At 39.0% G+C, this 8,826-nt stretch overlaps 1 long non-coding RNA gene across 1 annotated transcript; it reads right to left on the bottom strand.

Annotated features, from left to right (window-relative positions):
- Window positions 1-4,997: 4,997 nt before the first annotated feature.
- LOC142141038 (uncharacterized) lies at window positions 4,998-7,480 on the bottom strand. Its single transcript, XR_012688602.1, has 4 exons — window positions 7,406-7,480; window positions 6,989-7,061; window positions 6,056-6,167; window positions 4,998-5,544 (listed from the first exon to the last, which is right to left on the bottom strand). It is a non-coding gene; the product is annotated as an uncharacterized LOC142141038 (long non-coding RNA).
- Between the last annotated feature and the right edge of the window lie 1,346 nt (window positions 7,481-8,826).

The raw sequence follows: 8,826 nt of genomic DNA, 5'->3' as shown, positions 1-8,826 counted from the left end.
TCTGGGTTATATGTGATGTATATTATTTATCTGATATATGTAATACTTAATAGTTGGGGAAATAATTATCCAAGGGTGAATAGTGCTATTTGTCACTGGCAATAGGGCTCACTTTAACTAATACAGGGACTAGGGACTAAGGCTTCTGATCTCTTTGCACATGGAGGAAGTCCATATCATCATCATTGTTTATAGGGCGCCACAGACTCACAGGCACAATAAGACATGGATAGTCATGAGCTAGCATTTACAGCTGGCAAAGAAATGCTTATAAGTTCTAGATGTGTGAATGAACAAACCGCACAAGACTTAACATCAGGACCGTACAAGATGGACATCCAAAGGGACTGATTCAATTGAGACCGAAGTCCTGCAGGAACCATGCGTGAGGTTCTTCAGCGTGATGTTTGTGGTTAAATCTTTGGTAATTTTTGCAGTGCGAGCAGGTAAAGTGCACATTACCACCTCGCACGAAGTTCCTATGGGACTTCCCTCTAAATTGATTGTGCCCCTCAATGTAGAGAGGACCCTGAGGTAATGAGAGACAGGTGCAATTAGGACACAAATGGATGTAGTGGATGGACAAGTAGAGTGAGTGGACATGAGGGTCTAGGAGGGGTACAGTCAGGGCTGCCAAGAGGAATTTGGGGCCCTAGAACTTTTTGACCCTCCCCCATCCACAGGTGAGTAGAAAGGGTGCTGTATGCCACCGCGTCGGCTCCGCCAAAGGTGCGTGGCCACACAATGTTGGGAGCATGGTCAACATGGGGAATTCTTTAGACATGACATTGGGGGAGATTCAATTGCCGACGATGTGACATACTTACATCGTGCAGTGCACATTGGCAGCAATTACTGTAGAAATCTCCACTCATTTTCTGGGTGCGAGGAAAATCTCTGCCACAAAATGTCTCCCGAACATTCCGGAGACACTTCACAGCTAAATGAATTCCCCCATTATGCATTAAAATGGTGTTACTCTCACATACCTGTTATTGCAGCTTTCACAACCTGGTACTGAATTCTTGCATGGATCCTGGAATGTTGGGACCTGTGGATAAATGTAAATATTTTAAACCGATCAATAAGTGAATACCGTGCATAAAACAGATCACGCAGTATGCAATACATACATTATAATAAAATATTACATTTATCATACCATCCCCAGATACATCACATCACCCCTCAATTACATCACGTATCACACCACCCCACAGCTGCATCACTCTACCCTCTGCGACTTCGGCATTACACCACCCCCCAGACACACAACGCCACCCCTCAGACATATCATGCAACCGCCCAGTTATATTATCATGCCACTCCCCAGCCACATGACCCCCTTAAGAAATATTACAACCCCCAAGACATTATAACACTACACACACATTATAACCCCCTAGCAGGGCCGTCTTTCCCATTGGGGACGCTGGGCAGGTGCCCGGGGGCCCTGCAGCCCAGGGGGGCCCTCCGGAGGCATAAAAAAAAAAAACCCTGCAAAAAAAGAAGAAAATACTGACCGTGCTGTCAGCTGGCGATCCGGCTCCCTCCCTGGTCTCCTCCGTCGTGCTGGCAGTGCATGTCGGGCGTGACGTCATCACGCCCGCCCGACATCCATTGCGGAGCGCGACGGAGTAGGAGACCAGGGAGGGAGCCGGATCGCCAGCTGACAGCACGGTAAGTATTTTCTTTTTTTGCAGGGTTTTTTTTTTTTTCCTGCCTCCGGAGGGCCCCCCTGGGCTGCAGGGCCCATATATATAATCATTTTTTTTTTTTTGTATATATAGGGGCCCCGGTGCACTGCTGTGCCCGGGGGCCCAAGAGGTTCTTAAGAGGGCCCTGCCCCCTAGACACATTATGATCCCCCCAGACACATAATGACACTTCTCAAGACACATTATAATCCCCCCAAGCCTATTGTGTTTACCTATGCTGCGGACAGAAAACCTCCTGCAGAGTGAGCAGTGAAGCTGTTAGTCTCGCAAGATTTCAAGCTCATGGCTTGCTCTGCAGGCTTCTGGACAGTGTGTAATGATATTACACACCTGCTCCCCCTCTCTCGGCGCCTCTGAGGTAAGCATATAGCGGTAAGTTCTGAGGGAGCGTTTGAAGGATTGTAGGTTGGTCTAGAATGGTGAATGAGGATACGGGTGGTGAGGGGAGATGGTGAAGCAAATTTACAGTGGCAAAGAGGTTGGACAGGAATGAGATGAAGGATTTGAATTTTTGGAGTGGTATTGTTAAAGGTTAAGACTTAAAATGTTAACATAACAACTATTTAGTGTAACACTGAGAACATCTGACACAACAATGCAAAAAAATATAAATAACATTCCTTAATATTCCAACACCACACAGTAGTGATTTTCAAATCACTTAACGTAAACATGTTTATAATCTGTTTATCACAGACAGTGCAATATACCCGCATATATAACCTCCTTCATTTTTTGGAGTGGTATTGTTAAAGGTTAAGACTTAAAATGTTAACATAACAACTATTTAGTGTAACACTGAGAACATCTGACACAACAATGCAAAAAAATATAAATAACATTCCTTAATATTCCAACACCACACAGTAGTGATTTTCAAATCACTTAACGTAAACATGTTTATAATCTGTTTATCACAGACAATGCAATATACCCGCATATATAACCTCCTTCATTTTTTGGATTGGTATTGAAGAAGCATTATTGTTAACAGCAATTAAGCTGTTACAGAAGCAATCTTTGTAGAAGAGAAGATGAATGTGCAAATGTATCAATTATATCATCAAATATGAAATTTCCAACAATATCCCTTTCTATATTAAGAAGCAGAAAGGATTCTAACAATTCTTGGCCAATCATTGATCTCAATCTATTTTTTACAATTTTAAGCTTTGAAAAAACTCTTTCGCAAGATACCTGAGTACAAGCTAATGTAAGAAGAGTTTTGTACACAGCAAATAGATTGGTATATGCAGCAGAGTGTAAATTGTGATCATATAGGAGCCGGTAACAACAGGTCAGGCAGTTTTCACAGGCTTTCATTTTTATATGACTGGACATTGTTTCTTCAACGTTTGTTTCTTCTACACTAACACTTGTGCTGGGAAGAGAATATGGCTTTTTAAGCACAGAATAATTCTGCACAAAATTTAGAAGCTCTGCTTTAAGCTTGACAATGTCTACCTCAGCCAAATCTGCAACAGTTCTCAGAGCCTCTGTTGGTATCTCACACTGATCATTCATCATTCGGTTAAACATCCTTGGGTCAAAGTAGGTTAAATTCTGAATGAGGCTTTCATTTTTTGAAAACCTTCTATCAATACTCTCTACTGCTTGATCGAGTACAACATAGTATGTCTGTACTTTGAAAGCTTCTAGAGAGTCTTCAATTGGCTCATCCTGAGCTAACTCACCAGGCATCTTTTTTTTCCTTGCTGTCCTTTTTTCTGGTAGACTTTTTTGTACTTCAGCAGTTACAGAATGCTCTTCAAGCGAACTCTCAACTTTGTCAATAAATGAATTCACTAATTCAATTACTTTCGAAAATGAAGGTCTAAGCTTCTGAAGCAGACCCTTGGCAATATCAACCATTCGCCATGCCTGTAATATGTCCAAGCCAGCAGTCTGCAGATAATCAGAAACTGGAGTTGCAATTTCAAAGATCTGCATGAACATAAATGATACAAGTAGTGTTTCGTATCTTGTCCAGGCATGGAGTAAGTACTTTGCCTCACTAAAAATTTTACTGTCAAACTGTGGTGACACTGAAATATACTCCAGGCAATAAAGCAAGGTGCTGTACAATTCATTGGATTGTTCAGAAACTGATCCAAAAATTGTACTTAATGCCCTTGTTTTGCTCCACCAGCGCGTATCACTAATTTTCTTTAGTCGTGACAGTTTTTCCTGCCCTTGAAGCTGGTTGGAGACATGTTCTGCCCACACAGATGATCTCTTGTAAGACTCTGAAAAAAAACATGCTGTTTTCTCTAAAAGCCCAAATAATGACTTTACTGGAGTAACACACTGTGTGATATCTACAATGACCAAATTGAGAATATGAGCATAACACCAAGTGTACACTGAATTACAGGACTCTTTTCTTATGTAGGCCTGTACTCCACTGTAGTGCCCACTCATGTTTGCAGCACCATCAAAAGAGCAACCAATAATGTTACTTATGCTCAGAGAGAACATTTCCAGTCGCTCCTTCAGAACGGAAAACAGAGCTTCCCCAGTAGTGCTTCTGACATCAACAAGACTGAAGAGTCTTTCAAAAACCATGCTGTCTTTGGTATACCTTAAAATGATGCTACATTGTTCCACAACAGCAATATCCTGTGTACTGTCCATTTCTACACTAAATTTCACAGCATCTTTCACCTCCTGGCTTATTTTCTGTTTTACCATATTTCCCATTATTATTATCAGCTTGTTAACAGTTGTTTTGCTTAAAAATTTCACCATTCCACCCCTTCCTTTACTCTTCTGATGGCGTCTTTTCCTGGCCTCACTTTTTTCTACAGCTTGCTCTATGTGTTTTTGCAGTACACCATCAAATTTACTCAGAAGCAGAACTAACCCCAGAAAGTTACCGTGGTTGAGGTCACTATTGAGTAAAGTATGAGCAGCCTCATCCTGCCCTCTGTAAGCAAGCGCTTGCTTTGCAATGTAGAGTATAATAGCAATAAGGCGACTAATTACCATGCGATTGTGCTGCACTTCTTCTCTATGTTTGTTTACTAAATTTACATTGATTAAAGTTTCTATATCACTTTTCCTTTCTGCATGCAAATATGCACTGACAGCTACTTGATGTTGGCTAGATTCTTCATGTTCCCTTACTCTGTCATACACATGTTTAGTAACTTGCCATCCAAAAATAAAATTACTTTTACGATTGCTGCAAAATGCCATACAAGTTGAACAAAATATTTTTTGACTTTCAACACAGTACGAAAGCCATTTCCTCTGAATGGCACTTCCACCGGGTACCGGTCGAAAGTATACTTTATGAGCTTGAAAAGGCAAAGCATGAGTAGCATCTGAAGGTGGCTGCACAGGGTGAGCTTTCATAAAATGTAATTTTGCTGAAATACTGCATAATGCTTCTGGTGCAATAAAAACATTACATTTTTCCGATACAGATGGAATAGGTGAAAACAAGATCTCACTTTCTGCAGAACTGTCCGTATCTTGACCACGGGTCTCGGTGATGCCGATTCCACAAATGTTTTCTCCTGAGCCTTCCGGTTCACTTAATACAACGGACGGACCTTCGTCTGCACTAGACACTGATGCTGCAGCATCCTTCTCTACTGTGCTTTCAGAAACATGTTGAAGGCTTAAGTCCTTTGGTTCTACAGTAACATCCTTAGACTTCCATAGCTTTTGTTGGCCTGGTGCATTTCCTGCGTCTCTCAGGTTCTTTTGTGACGCCTGCAATCTCTTTACTGATCCACTACTATATTTCTTCTTTTTAGGCACTTCCGCTTGCCTTTTGTCTTCTGAAACTGAACTTCTTTTGGAAGACATTTTGTAGTGCCTAGCAATAACACAAATAATATTTTTGACATCAGTGATGCCCACTGAAGATTGCTTGATGCCCTGACTGCAGATAGTACCAACTCTGTTTCCCTCAATCATGCATAAAAATTTCTTGGATCTCATCATTTATCATGCTGTCCTACAATCTCTTCATTATAAACAACCTCATATATAATGATGCCAACATGGTAACATAGCACAATTACCAAGATCTCAATATAATCATGCCATCCTACTTAATTATAATCATGCAAGCCTACATCAAATATACATGCCATCCTACTTCGTTATAATCATGCCATGCCCTCCAACATGCCATTCCCTCAAAATATACTAATTATATGCAATCATCACATAATTAGGAACATTATATAATCTGATAATCATGATATTCCATAAACAAAGCCGTTTTCATCATGTCATGCAAACGTAGTATACATTTTCACAGTGGCTGACTAAAATCAAATATTTAGAAACATTCAAAAGATCATAGAAAAATGTTTTCCTACCTGTCTTTAGTTTCTATTGATCCTAGATTCTCAATCTGGGTGCAGCTCAATTCAAGGTTGTTCAGGTTTTTCTGATTATCTTCCAGTTTTCAAATGGGGCCCAGTGTGTTTTCTGTATTGTAATATACAAGATCATTTTATCACAAATACTTTTGCCTCAGGGCTCTCCCCATTTCCCACTTTCATCCCTCAGGGCTCTCACTATTTCCTCCTTTCATCATATATATATATATATATATAGTACAGCACTAAAACAAACTCATGCAGTGTATGGGGGGGTGACCAATAGAAAGCCACCAGCGGAGAACTTGCAGCTTCCTATGGTCTAATTAGTCACACCAAACCTCCATCGGACAGATCTATTCAGATGAGTTAACATTTTGCTAAGGGGAACAGTAAACTTTACCATTTAACTTCAAGTGCTCCTTTACATTAAAGGGATGGGTGACTATACTGCATTATAATCTCGCTTTGTCTCTGCAACAAACTTTATAACCCTTAAGGGTCATATAACACATCACAAATTGTATATCACCGAACTAAAAGTAATAATAATGTCCCAGTGTTTTCATATTATAAACTGAATAATGCAAAAATTTACAAATCTTATCCACTACGGGTCGTCACTCAGTACATGTCATTTGGACAGGTAAGCCTTAAAATATATATGTAAGTGGTGAGCCAGAATACAACAAATTCAACAATCTGTAACATACACAAAAGGAATGCAGAGCTAATAACCTAACTATCACACATCTATAGTAAATGAAAATTAATCCGGGTCACGAATCATCAGATGTACAAATTTATTTCAATACAATATAACCATATAAAACAACTTTGCCTAAATGTGGAGTACTCCTCATAAAAATAAATCACCGTGCACTGTGATATAGTATATATATATATATATATATATATATATATAAGTACCGTTGCTCATGAGATGCTTGATCCAAACAGCTTACTACTGAATAAATGCGACAGCTGTCCCTTGTAGCCAATGCTGTATTAAAAAATCAAAAAATCAATCAAGAGCTTATAGAGTATTTACAAACAAATGTTATTGTTGATAATAGCCACCACTGTCTATAGATAATAGTAATCAATCACATCTACATGATGTTGTCTTCGTAACTGTATAAAACACCAAATGAGTTCTGTCCAAACACAGGTGATATGGAGCCGTTGCTCAAATTGCTCAATTAGCTTGAATGTAGGAGATGTTACTACGGTATTTCCATCTATACCCCGTATTATATATAAAACAATTGTGAATAAGCAATCACGTATAAGCTCACTGTCTCTGGCCGTGCAAGATAATATAGTGTCTCAAAACACTCCACATACCGCCATCAGATGAGGCTCCGATGGAAGATCTTACGCTGACTGTCCCGTGTAGATAATATATCCTTTTGATCACAGGCGTACCCCACTTGTGGGTGGTATCTGTAGTGCTTTGGGCTTGACGATATGCGAGCACACCGTAGCGAGCAGTGAACTGAATGAATGGAGCCCACGTGTCCGCAATACACAGCTGTGTGTGGAGTAGATATTATATACCTAATCAGTACCCAACATACATAGAATGTAATATAACATAATATATCTTCAAATAATATATATCTTTTATTATTATTATTTCCCTTCAGTATAGGAGGTAATAAATGAAATGTTTTATATAGAATGCCATTAGAACAAAATTTATTCTTTGATGTAATATATTTTTAGTATGTTTCCCTCCTATTAGCACAACATAAATAATGAATGTATGGATAACAAAAACATATAAAATAAAATAAAGTAAAAAAAAAATTAAAAATCAGCAATCTGTGGTGCAATAAATTATTCAATACATATTACTCCAGTCCAGTTAGACATCAATAAAAGTTTACATAATGTAATTATAGACAGTGTGCAGGGCACATATTTTTTTCAACACAAATCATAATGCCCAGTTGAAAAAGAATATATCCAATTAGTACTAATTAGTACTGTTTGCGTGGGTTTCCTCTGGGTGCTCAGGTTTCCTCTCACACTCCAAAAACATAATAGTAGGTTTATTGGCTGCTATAAAAAAAAAAATTGAACCTAGTCTCTCTCTCTCTCTGTGTGTGTATGTATGTTAGGGAATTTAGACTGTAGGGACTGATGTGAGTGAGTTCTCTGTACAGCGCTGAATCAGTGGCGCTATATAAATAAATGGTGATGATGATGATGTTAGATCATACACTGCTGGTGGCCGTTTTATACACCAAATGGGGTTGTACACTTCTCCCATCCTCATGGAGCACAGTTTAGCCTCTGTTTTCTATCTCCTATAACTAGTCAGGATTCCTTGTATGCGCTTTGCTGCTGGCTGGTTATGTTTCAACCAGTATGAACAGGAAATTAGAGGCCACATAAAGGAGTTAACTCAATTAATTGATATAATTCAAAGGTACAATAGTTGTTGCGTTGATAATTCGTACGCTGTTTTGTACTAGTGTACACAAGTATATGATTTTCCTGTATGGTATAAACTAAACGTGTGTGAATCCATTTTTAAAATACAAGCAAAGGTAGGGAATGTGGGGATTTCTTAGCCACAAATTCACTAGAAAGGAGAAGAAAAAATATTACATTATTGCTGCTGCTCTGTGACTTTCTGGACAACCAATCAAATTCTGCATACTAATAGCAGGAATATATGTTTTATATACGAGTCCTTTTTAATTAAAATTCACAAAAGTTTTATTTGTGGGTGATTTACCTCTTCCCAGCGCCATTTC

Source organism: Mixophyes fleayi, chromosome 2 (genome assembly GCF_038048845.1).
Source record: "Mixophyes fleayi isolate aMixFle1 chromosome 2, aMixFle1.hap1, whole genome shotgun sequence".
NCBI lineage: Eukaryota > Metazoa > Chordata > Amphibia > Anura > Limnodynastidae > Mixophyes > Mixophyes fleayi.
Note: the sequence above shows the minus strand (reverse complement) of the source record. Positions and strands in the feature narration are given on the sequence as shown.